The sequence below is a fragment of the Miniopterus natalensis genome, unplaced genomic scaffold (genome assembly GCF_054644295.1).
Source record: "Miniopterus natalensis isolate mMinNat1 unplaced genomic scaffold, mMinNat1.hap1 Scaffold_129, whole genome shotgun sequence".
Lineage (NCBI taxonomy): Eukaryota > Metazoa > Chordata > Mammalia > Chiroptera > Miniopteridae > Miniopterus > Miniopterus natalensis.
In genome coordinates, this window is record NW_028269933.1 from 1 (window position 1) to 10000 (window position 10000).

Genomic DNA, 10000 nt, shown 5'->3' on the forward strand with positions numbered 1-10000 from the left:
TGAAACCCACAGCCTACTGACTTTGCACCAAACTCCCCCACACCCACACGCTTGTTGTCTCAGTGCAGATGTGACAGGCACCTCTCACAGACACCAGAGAGGTGTTGTCGGACGCCCCCCGCCCCCACTGGGAGAGGGCGATTCCCAACCTCGGTGGGTGTTCGACCTCTCCTATCCACGATCTCATCCGAGAGACCTTGACCGTGGTGTTGTGACATGAATGTACTGAGACACAAAAGCCAATGGATTTTGAAAAAATGAAAGCGTACGCATTTATCGATGAAACGAGGCGCTAGCAAATCGATCCATCTGGCTTACGAAGCACAGACGGGGTGGTTTCGGCCTTATGCGCCCGCCCACTGGTGTACATGTTTTGCTTATTATGATCGTTATTCCTTAAAAATATGTCTTTATTGATTTCCTAGAGAGGAGAGGAGAGGGATAGAGAGACAGAAACATCCATGATGAGAGAGTCATGGATCGGCCGCCTCCTGCACGCCCCCGACTGGGGATCGAGCCCGCCACCCAGGCATGCGCCCTGACCGGGAATCGAACCCCGATCGCCTGGATCCTGGGTCGAGGCTCAACCGCTGAGCCACGCCCGGGCCGGCCGGGGGCGCCGAAGTTTTCCAAGACGGCCGTGCCAGAGATCCCGGTCCAGGTGGACGGTCTGTGATGCGAAGGAGCCGGTCCCTCGATCTCGACCGACCCGAGACCGCCGGCTTCGCCGTTTCCACCAGGGGCGCCCTTCTCTTCTCCTCCTCGCTGCTGTTTGAACAGCCTGGGGAGGATGGCCGGGAGGACGGACGCCGAGTGCCTCTCCCTCCCGAGAGGTGGAAGGAAGGTTCCCCCCTCTGCCTTTCCTTCCCCCTTCTCTCCCGCGTTCTTCTGTGAGGAGGAGAGGTTTTAACCGCTTGTTCTCAAGAGGAGGCCCGCGAAGCTCTGTTTCGCTTTCCTGCCTCCGTTTCCCTATCCTTCCCGCCGGGACGCTTTCCTGGCCTCTCCCTGTCCTGTAACACAGAGACGGACGCCCCTTACACCTGAATGGGGTCGTGAGACACGGAAGCGTGAAAGAGACGGAGGGATCTCAGAGGGAAGGCGGCCGGGGTCGAGTTTCCGGTCCGTGGCCTGTGTGGCTTCCGGGCTTTGCGAGTAGGCCTCGGAAAGACCTCCTCCTTGCGTTGGAAAGGATAGATTTGGGGTGGGGTGTGGAGGGGAGGAGAACCCCGAAGAAAAAGAGAAAGAAAAAGGCGGGGGGGGGGTAGATGGGGACAGAAAGAGGCTTTGTGCTTTGGGCGGTGACCGCTCGATGCTAGATGACGCCAGAGGCGGGTCTGCAGGCGGATGGCGTCTCCTCGAGCTGCACGCTTGAGAAGCCTGCGTGGGTTTTGCGGGCGCGGGCGCACGCGTTCTCGGAGTTCCACGCAAAGAGTCTTGTTTCTTTAATTTTATTTCCTTCTACTTTATTTTTATCATAAGAGAACATTTATTTCGTGGATCGCAGAGGTAGAAGAAGTCATTCCCGGAAGGCATGGGTTTAGGAAACAAGTTATAAAGGCCAAGAAAGGGCCCTTGGGGCTTGGGAGTGAGGAAGCTAATGCTAAGGTGCCTGGGGGGGGGGGGCGGTTTGAAGGGGGTGGGGGGTGGCCAGAGGCTGCTTCCAGGAGGGAGAGAGCTGGGTCCTCCGTCCTAATGGTTTTCTCTTAGGACAAGGCTCAGGGAAAGATCTCCTTATCATAGTCAGCAGCTTTCCAGGTGTGTCCTTTCAGGGTTATGGTCTCCTCGGACCGGTTGGTTGGCCTGAGGGCGGGGAGAGGCCACCGTTCAATGCGGCTGGCCTGAGGTCGGCTGTGGCCGGTTTTGTTGCTTTTCTGATCCTGGAGCTGAAACGGGGCTGAGGCCTAGACGTCCTCTCTAGGGAGGAACAGGTCATGGGGTCCAAACCGAGGGACGGGCAATCTGCTGGGGGGAGGAAAGGCTGCCCTGGGGGCGGGGTCCCACCCTCCAATTGTCTGTTGCTAGGCCCCTGGCGCTTTCCGCTCGCTCCCGTGACCTCCAGTACCTGGCCCCGCGCCCTCGCTGTCTCCCTGCCTATCACATCCCCCCTCGAGGATCCTGGCTCTGAATGCTTTCAGAGAAAAGGGGCGCAGCTACTTTATTTTACTTTAAAGCCTGCCTAGTTTTCTTAACCTATGTCTCCCCGATAAATTAAATTTCCAAGAAAGAGAGAGAGAGAGGAAGAGAGGAAGAAAGAAAGAAAGAAAGAAAGAAAGAAAGAAAGAAAGAAAGAAAGAAAGAAAGAAAGAAAGAAAGAAAGAAGAAGAGAAGGAAGGAAGGAAGGAAGCCACAGAAAGATCAAGGGGTGATTCCTCCCTTGTTGTCCCGTGAACACTGGCCTGGCTCTGGAGGTGGAGTCCCCGGCCGCAACAATGTTTCTAGGTCCTCCCAGGAGGCCAGGGACAGGCTCATGCCCCTCCGGGACGTCTTGGCCCCGGCGCCCACCGCCTGCCGGCGACTCCGTGGGATTCTTTCACGCAGGAGTCTCCCCCGCCGGTCCCCTGTTCCGGCCGCCACCCGAAAAAGATTTTCCAAGTCCCCCCTTCCGCTATGGCGGCCGCGCGGCGCTGTGCCTGCCGGGAGCTCTGAGGCGGAGGCTCCGCCGCCCGCCGCCCGCCGCCCGCCGCCCGCCGAGGGCCACGGGCCACGGGCCGAGGGCCGGGAGACACGATCCGAGGTGGGCCGTGGGCCGTGGGCCGGTTGGAGATCGGTCCTCCGGGCCGGCGGCAGGCCCGCCACCCGGAAACGTCTCGCTGACCTTGTTCTCGGCGGTTGTCGGGCGCCACCTGGCGGCCGCTTTTATATCATTCCTTCTGCGCAAAGTGGCGGGGGAGGGGATCGGGCCCTGCTGCCCGCCGGCCCGCCCGCCTGAGGCCTGCTTCCAGCTGACTGCTGGCTCCTCCTGGGACTCGGTTTGTTCTGGAAAGCTCTGGTTTTGCTACCGAGGGGCGACTTGCTGGGAGGCCCCGAGCTAAACTCCCTCGTCTCCCTGTTTCTGAAAGGGCTGGTGTCAGAGCTCCTACAGATCCTTTGGGTGTTCTGACCGGCCCGGCCCGGCCCACAGCCTCTCCTCCGGTCCTGCCAGGCCTTGTGCAGAAATGATACCTCCTCCACGTGAGGAGTTCTTTCCCTCTGTCCAAAACGAAGGAGCAGCCGGGCAGAGGGGCCAGACCCCCTCCCCATCACCCAGCCGAGAGACAGAAATCCGGCTGCTCTTCTTCACCTAGTGCATCCCCTTGAGAGAGTCAGTCAGTCAGTCAGTCAGTCTCTCTCTCTCTCTCTCTCTCTCTCTCTCTCTCTCTCTCTCTCTCTCTCTCTCTCTCTCGGTACCTCACTCTCTTTGGCTGGCCCGCCAACTGCTGTCTCCGCGCCTTGCCCTCTGGCACGATTCTATGGCCTGGAGGAGAACCCGATCTCCTTCCCCTTTCCTTGCACAACGACACCTCCTCTGCTGGCTGGCTCGCCGGCTCGTTCGGGTGAGCCGGAGACGATATCTCAAAGTGGCCTGGGCCAAGGGGCCTCTTCTTCCCTGGAGCCTCCCCGCCTACTCAGTGGCTCTTCCGGGATCGCCCGTCTGTCTGTTGGACCCGGGATCGAAGTGTTTCTGTTTTGCCTCTTCTCCTGGTCTTCTCTGGTCTCCTTAGGAGGCCCCCTCTGCCCCCCATGTCATGTGAGACTTAAGGGAAATAAAACTGTGCCCTTTGCTCCCGTTCAGTTCTCCCTCCCTTCCTCCCTCCCTCCCTCCCTCCCGTCGGGTGAATGTTTTGGGCTGGTCCGGGTGGGCCACGGACCCTGAGAAGGCTTGGGCCTCTCGGTGACATCTTCCCTTCCGGCAATCTTGGAACTCGACCTCCTTCCCTGGCCTTGATTCGTCACTATGCTGACGTGCTCTCGGCTACCTTCTTGAGAAACCCTGTGAATGTGGACGGTGCCTCTCAAGAGGACACAGACATCCCCTTTCTTCATCCCCGGTCCGTCGTGCTCCTTGGTATCCGTGGACCCGAGCGAGCGAGTTTGAACACTCGGATTCTCGCAGAAACCGGCACGCGGAGGTGCACAGAGGCTCTATTCACAACTTCCAGGACCCGGAGGTGACCGAAAGGCTCTTCTTTGTGTGGAGAATGGACACGCGGAGTGCGGATGGCCCGGGCGACGACGGGGATGCTGATCTGCTGAGTGACCGGCGCTGGAAAGAAATGAGAGCCACGGGGAGCCAGCCGTGAGGGGGCGGGCGAGGAACCTTCGATGCGCATCGCTATCTGAAGGAAGCCGCTCTGAACCGGACACCTACCTCGTGATTCCAACTCTAGAGGACATTTCTGAAAAGACAAAACTATGGAAAGGGCCAAGAGACCGGCGGGTTGCGGAGGGGGGGGCGGGGTGTGCGTGCCTGCGTGCGTGCGTGCGTGCGTGCGTGCCCGTGTTGGGGGAGGGAGAGCGGCGACCTCAGGGGGGGGGGGGGGGCGGGTCTATGGGACTTCTCTGTAGGCTCCGTTGGGTCTTGCCCTGAGCCCCAAAGTGCTCTAGAGAGGCAGACGGGTGGGCGGGCCGACAGACAGAAGCCTATTTCAACAGAAGCACCCAAAGCCACCTCCGGGTGCTATCCCAGAGATGCTCCCCCTCCGGTCCCGACTTCCCAGTCTGACAGCTTGTGGGGAAAGTCGGGCTTCTGGGAAGACTCGTCCTTCCTTTCCTTTCGACACGCGTTTTTGTTTCTTTGTTTGTTTTTGTTTTTGTTTCGTGTCGTTTCGTTTGTGTCTCGAGGCCTTCGCCGGACGTTCGCTGTGCGTGTCGCTAGGCTTTGAACTCTCCCGCCGGATCGCTCCGAGAACTGCCGTCTGTCTCTCCTGCCACGCACGGTTTTCATCGACCGTGGATAGGGAATAACATGAAAACCCTCCCTTTTGCTTTGTTTCTGAGAAGCGAGCGCCTGGCTGCTGGCTTCTCTGTGGGAAGGGTGGCATGAGTGAAGGAAGGCGGCGTTCTTCCTCCCCCCTCCTCCCTCCTCCTGTTGTCTTTTAGTGGGTGTCGGGGTGATTGAAGCTAGGAGTCCCCTTCTGATAGAGGCCTCCCGCCCGCTATCGTCCTGTCGCTTCCTGCGCACCGACCCGCACCCCGTGTGCTCAGGCGTGTTCCCTCTCGGGGTACCGGAGTAGAGACGAGAGTGGCCGGTGATGATGACCGAGTTTAGGAAGCCTCTTTGTTCGACTTTAAACTCGGAACCTTCATAAACGGTCAACTTTCCTACTGTGGAAGGGGCTCAGACTTTGGAGTTGGACTCCTCTGGGCCCGCCGGCGTAAAGTCAACCTCCCGAAGCCCCAGCCTCCGAGTGCCGCTTGGTCTTTGCGTAAGGTGAACGTCTCCGGTTCCGCAACGCCGCCCTCCCGAACATCTTAGATTGTCCTCTGCTCTCTTGGAGACTCTGGGAATGTGGGCCTAAGCGGGAGACGGACATGAGGGAGACCGACGGGAGAAGAGCATTCTGATCTTTAAAAGTTTTATGTTTATTTTTATTGATTTTTGAGAGAGAGAGAGAGAGAGAGAGAGAGAGAGAGAGAGAGAGAGAGAGAGAGAGAGAGAGATTTTTTGGTTTCACTTATTGATGCCTTCATCGGTTGATCCCCTGACTGGGGATCGGACCCCCGCAGTGTCAGCGTATCTGAAGCACGCTCTCCTCCCGGGGTGTGGGGGGGGTGTGGGGTGGATTGAATTTGTCAGTTTCACGGAACCGTGCTGCTGCGTCGTGCTCATCGGTCTCACTGAAAGCACACATATTCCCCTGCTCACCCCACGGGGAGTCCTACTGAAATCCACCACCCACCGAGATGTCACGCCCTGACGCCCTTGTTGTCTCTGTGCAGAGACGGACTTCTCTGAAACTTTGGACGTGGTCGAGTTTGTCGCTTATTGCCTGTATGGCTTCTGGGCTTTGTGGATAGGCCTCGGAAAGACCTCCTCCCTGCGTTGAAAAGGATAGATTTCGAGCGGAGGGGTGTGTGTGTGTGGGGGGGGGGGCGTGAAAGATAAAAAGAGAAGAAAAGAAAGACAATGGCGGGGGGGGGGCGGGATAAATGGGGATGGAAAGAGACCCTCTACTTTGGGCTCGATTCGGCACGTCTTCGGTGGACGTTTCGGAATGTGTTCAGAGGGCGTTGCGGTGTGTGTTCAGAGGGTGTTTTGGGGGTATGTGTTCGGTGGGTTGTCGGGGTGTGTGCTCAGATGATGCTTCTTTGAGTTGTCCGCTTGAAAGCAACCTGCGCTTTATTTTTAGTGATTGATGTTTTTGGAGCTCCGTACAAACGCTCTTTCTTGATTGGAGTGATTCCTTTTTAAATTTCATTTCAAAACCTGTATGGCTTTATGAACCGATGTCTCCCCGAGAGACGTTGGGGTTAAAAAAAAAAAGAAAGAAAAGGAACCCAAAGGAAACGGAAGCCAAGCCCCGGATCAAACGACGGGCCCGTCGCTGTCCCGTGAGTGCTCGCCTCCTCGTTTAGCTTTAAGGGCCCCCGGCCGCGTACAATTTTTTTAGGTCCTCCCGGGAGGGAGAGGAGACCGGGCCGGCGGTGCTGTGCCCCGAGGGGCGGCCCCGCCCTCTGGCGACTCCGGGGAGTTTCTCTCACGCCCGAGCCCCCGCGCCCTGCCTGCCCTTGTTCCCGCCGCCGGCGGAGAAAGGTTTTGCGAGTCCCCCTTGCCCGCTGCCGCGTCCGGGCCCGGCCGGGACGCGATCGGTCCTCCGGGCGGTCGGCGGGACGCCCTCGCCGGCCCTCGATCCCGATCGGTCCCGCTGATGTCCTCGCCGGTTGTCGGGAGCCACCTGGCGGCCGCTTTTAGATCGTTTCCTCCTTGGGGAGCGGCGAGGGAGGCGACGTGGCCGGCGCGGCCGCGGGCGACTTCCAGGAGGCCGGTGGCGCTGTCGCGTTCGTGCCGGCGGCGCCGGGCTGTGGGTTGCTCTGCCCGTTTGCCGGAGATTGGACCTGTGGGACTAGTGAGGGAGCGGCTGCGGCGGCGCTGCTTGTGGGCCGCCCTGACGGGTCGACCAGCACTCTCCGGCGCCCCTCCGCCCTCGGGGCCGCCGCGGCGGTGACGGAGAAGGGAAAAACCTCGCGCCCGGGCGCCGTCCAGCGCGTGTCCGGGAGTCGGGCCTCCGCGGGCCCTCCCCGGCCCTTGGATGGTTCCCCAACCCCCGCCCTCCGCGTCGCGCTCCGGAGGTGCCCGCCGACTCGCGCGACGGCGTGGCGGGCGCGCGGGAGGCCTCCGCTGGCTCGCGCCCCCACCCACCCCCCGCGAGGTGGCTTCCTGGGATCCGACCCGTTCGTTCGTCGTAGGCGCGCGCCTCCGTGGAATTTTCAGTGGAGTCCCGATCGATCCGGAGGCCTGAATCGAACGCCCCCCCGTCCGCCCCCTTTGGCCCTCGCGCGGGGGGACGGCCGGGATCTACCCGGCCCGGGCGCGTGCCCGCGTGTTTCCCCGGGACCCCGGACGGGACTCCCTCGCCGGGTTTATTTCGAGTCCCGTGCCGCAGGTCGGGACCGGGAGGGGCCCGTGCGGGGAGGCTGGGGGAGGAGGGCGAGGCGTTTGGGGAGGCGTGCACGCTTGGGTCCCGCCGTCGGACTCGGGTGTTTTGTTTTTCCCCCAAGCCCCGAGTCGAAGTCTGGGGACCGCGGGGAGCTCTCCCTACGCGAGTGCGCCGCCCTTGGCGGGATCGGGCAAGCCCGCGGTCCTCGGGGAAGCGCCGTTCGACGTAGGCGCCTCCGTGGATTTTTTTTCCAAGTCCCGATCCGGAAGCGCGTTCCGGTGCGTTCGCGCACGCCGGGCCGCGCGACGGGGAGGGCGTCAACGGCCCTCTCGCGCGTGTCCGCGGCCGCTTCCTCACAGGCCTCCGGGGGTCGACCAGATGGCCCGCCGCGCCCCCCCCCCCCCCCCCCCCCCGCTCGGGGGGTTTGATGGGATCCTGTGGGGTGGCCTGTGGCCGCGACTCCGTCCCAGGAGGCCCGCGTGGCCTTTGGACGGGACACCCGTCACCGGGGACCGTCGATGTTTAGCCCGAGGCGGGCGTTTTGTACCACGAGATGAGTGTGGATACGGTGTCCTCGGGTGACTGGAGGACGGGGGTGTGTGGGGGTCTGCCCGCGGGGCTTCTCCCTTCCCCGTCCGTCCCTGTGGCCGCACGAGATGAAGCCGTTACGCCTCGGGCCTGCGCGCGCCGGCTGATGTGTGCCTGGGGCCGTTGCCCTTGGAACGCCGTGTTCCGGAACCCCCCGGTATCGTTGAACCTCTTGACCGCTCGAGTGGTGTGCGCGCGTGGCACGCTTGGGGGGGGTTTGGGCGGCGTCGCCTCGCGTCCCCGGCGCCGCCCCGCGTGCTTTCGCGCGGCCGGCCGCCGCCGCCCCCTCGGCTCTATGGCGTCGGAGACGGCTTTTCCCCTAGCCCGGGGGCCGTCGTTCGCCTCTTGCCGCGAGGAGGGATGGTTGCCTTCGGGGGAGGGTTTTCTAAACCTGGTGAGGCTGAAGCGCAGGCCCCTCTCTCGCAGTCCTCGCCTCGTTTGCCCTCCGCGGCCGGCAGCTCGGTCGGTGCGGTGGCTTTTCCGGGCCTCCGTGCGTGTTTTTCTGATCGATGTGGTGACTTCGCGCTCTCCCGGGCCGGGCCTAAGCCGCGCCGGACGAGGGACGGACATTCCTGGTGAATGTGGCCGCTCTTCTCGCTCCGCCCGCGGGCCCCTCTCCTCTCCTTCCCCGCCTGGCTGGGCGGTGTGTGGGAAGGAAAAAGGGGTGCGGAACCCGGCCCGACCTCGCTCTTCCGCCTCCTTGCCCCTCGGGGCGACGGGTGGGGCGCGTGGTCTTGATGACGCAGCGGACACTCTCCGCCCGCCTTTCCTGGCTGTGTCCCGCGGGCGGCCCCTCCCCGCGGCGGGGAGGGGCGTCCCGCCGACGCGCCGCGCGATTCCGCCTGGGCGCGCGAGTGCGTTTCGCTTTGGTCCTCTGGTTGCTCCTGGAGCGCTCCGGGTCGTCGCTCAGGTGCCCGAGGCCGAGCAGGTGTTGTCGTCCCCCGTCCCCCGTGAGCCTTCCCCTCGGGGTCGCCCGCTGTGGCGGTGCTCTGTGGGGGGGCCGCGCTTGGGGGTGAGTCCAGCCGGTCAGGGGAGGCACGCCCGTGTCCCCCGCCCTCGCGTGAGGGGGGGGCCGGACCTCCGCCGTTGCCCGGGCGGCGTGGGCGCTCGCGAACGGGGCCGAGCCGGCGACGCCGGCCGCTGGCTGAACCGTGAGGTTTCCGTTGCTGCCGTCCTTCTTTCCTGGGCCGGATAGTCTTTCTTTGCGTCGTGCCCGGCGTTTCGACGCAACGCCGCGGGGCTCTCTTTAGCTTACTTTCTGGGTGAGGCCCCCGGTGAGGACGAGAGGGCGATGCCTGAGGCAGCACGGGCTCGCTCCTCTGGTGAACCCGGCCCCGTCCTCGAGCGCTCGCGTTGCCGCCGTTGCTTTCCCCTGTGCCGTTGGGCCCTTCCCTTGGGCGCGCGCCCCCTGCCGTCCCTCGGAACCGTGCGCCTCCGCGGGCCCGACCGGGGTGGCTTCCGATGGGGCGGGGACGATGCGCCCTCGGCGAGAAAGCCTTCTCTAGCGATCCGAGAGGGTGCCTTGGGGTACCGAAGCCCCCAGCCGTCGCCCCTCCTCGAGCGCGATCGGTAGCTCGTACCGCGGCGTTCGTCGGGTACGGCCCCCCCCGCGTGGGGCGGGGGGCCTGGAGGACGCCGCTTCCTTTTCTCGGCCTCTACCGCGGCCCGCGCCTCCCCCCTCCGAGACGGGGGAGGATCCCGCCGGGCCGGGCCGGCGTTTCCGGCGCGTGTCCGGGGGGCCGCGGCGTGCGTGTGGGCGCGCCGCGTGCGCGTGTTCCTTGCCGGCCGTGTGCCGAAGGGGGGGAGCGGCGCGGAGGCCCTTCCCCGTCCCCGGC

At 63.3% G+C, this 10000-nt stretch overlaps 1 long non-coding RNA gene across 1 annotated transcript in view; it reads left to right on the forward strand.

The window, feature by feature from the left end:
* The first annotated feature begins 2747 nt into the window (after positions 1 to 2747).
* LOC148090352 (uncharacterized) overlaps positions 2748 to 10000 on the forward strand; it is a 19866-nt gene continuing 12613 nt past the window's right edge. Inside the window, exon 1 of the long non-coding RNA XR_015713830.1 lies at positions 2748 to 2969. This is a non-coding gene — a long non-coding RNA (uncharacterized LOC148090352). The remainder of the gene's footprint in view (positions 2970 to 10000) is intronic.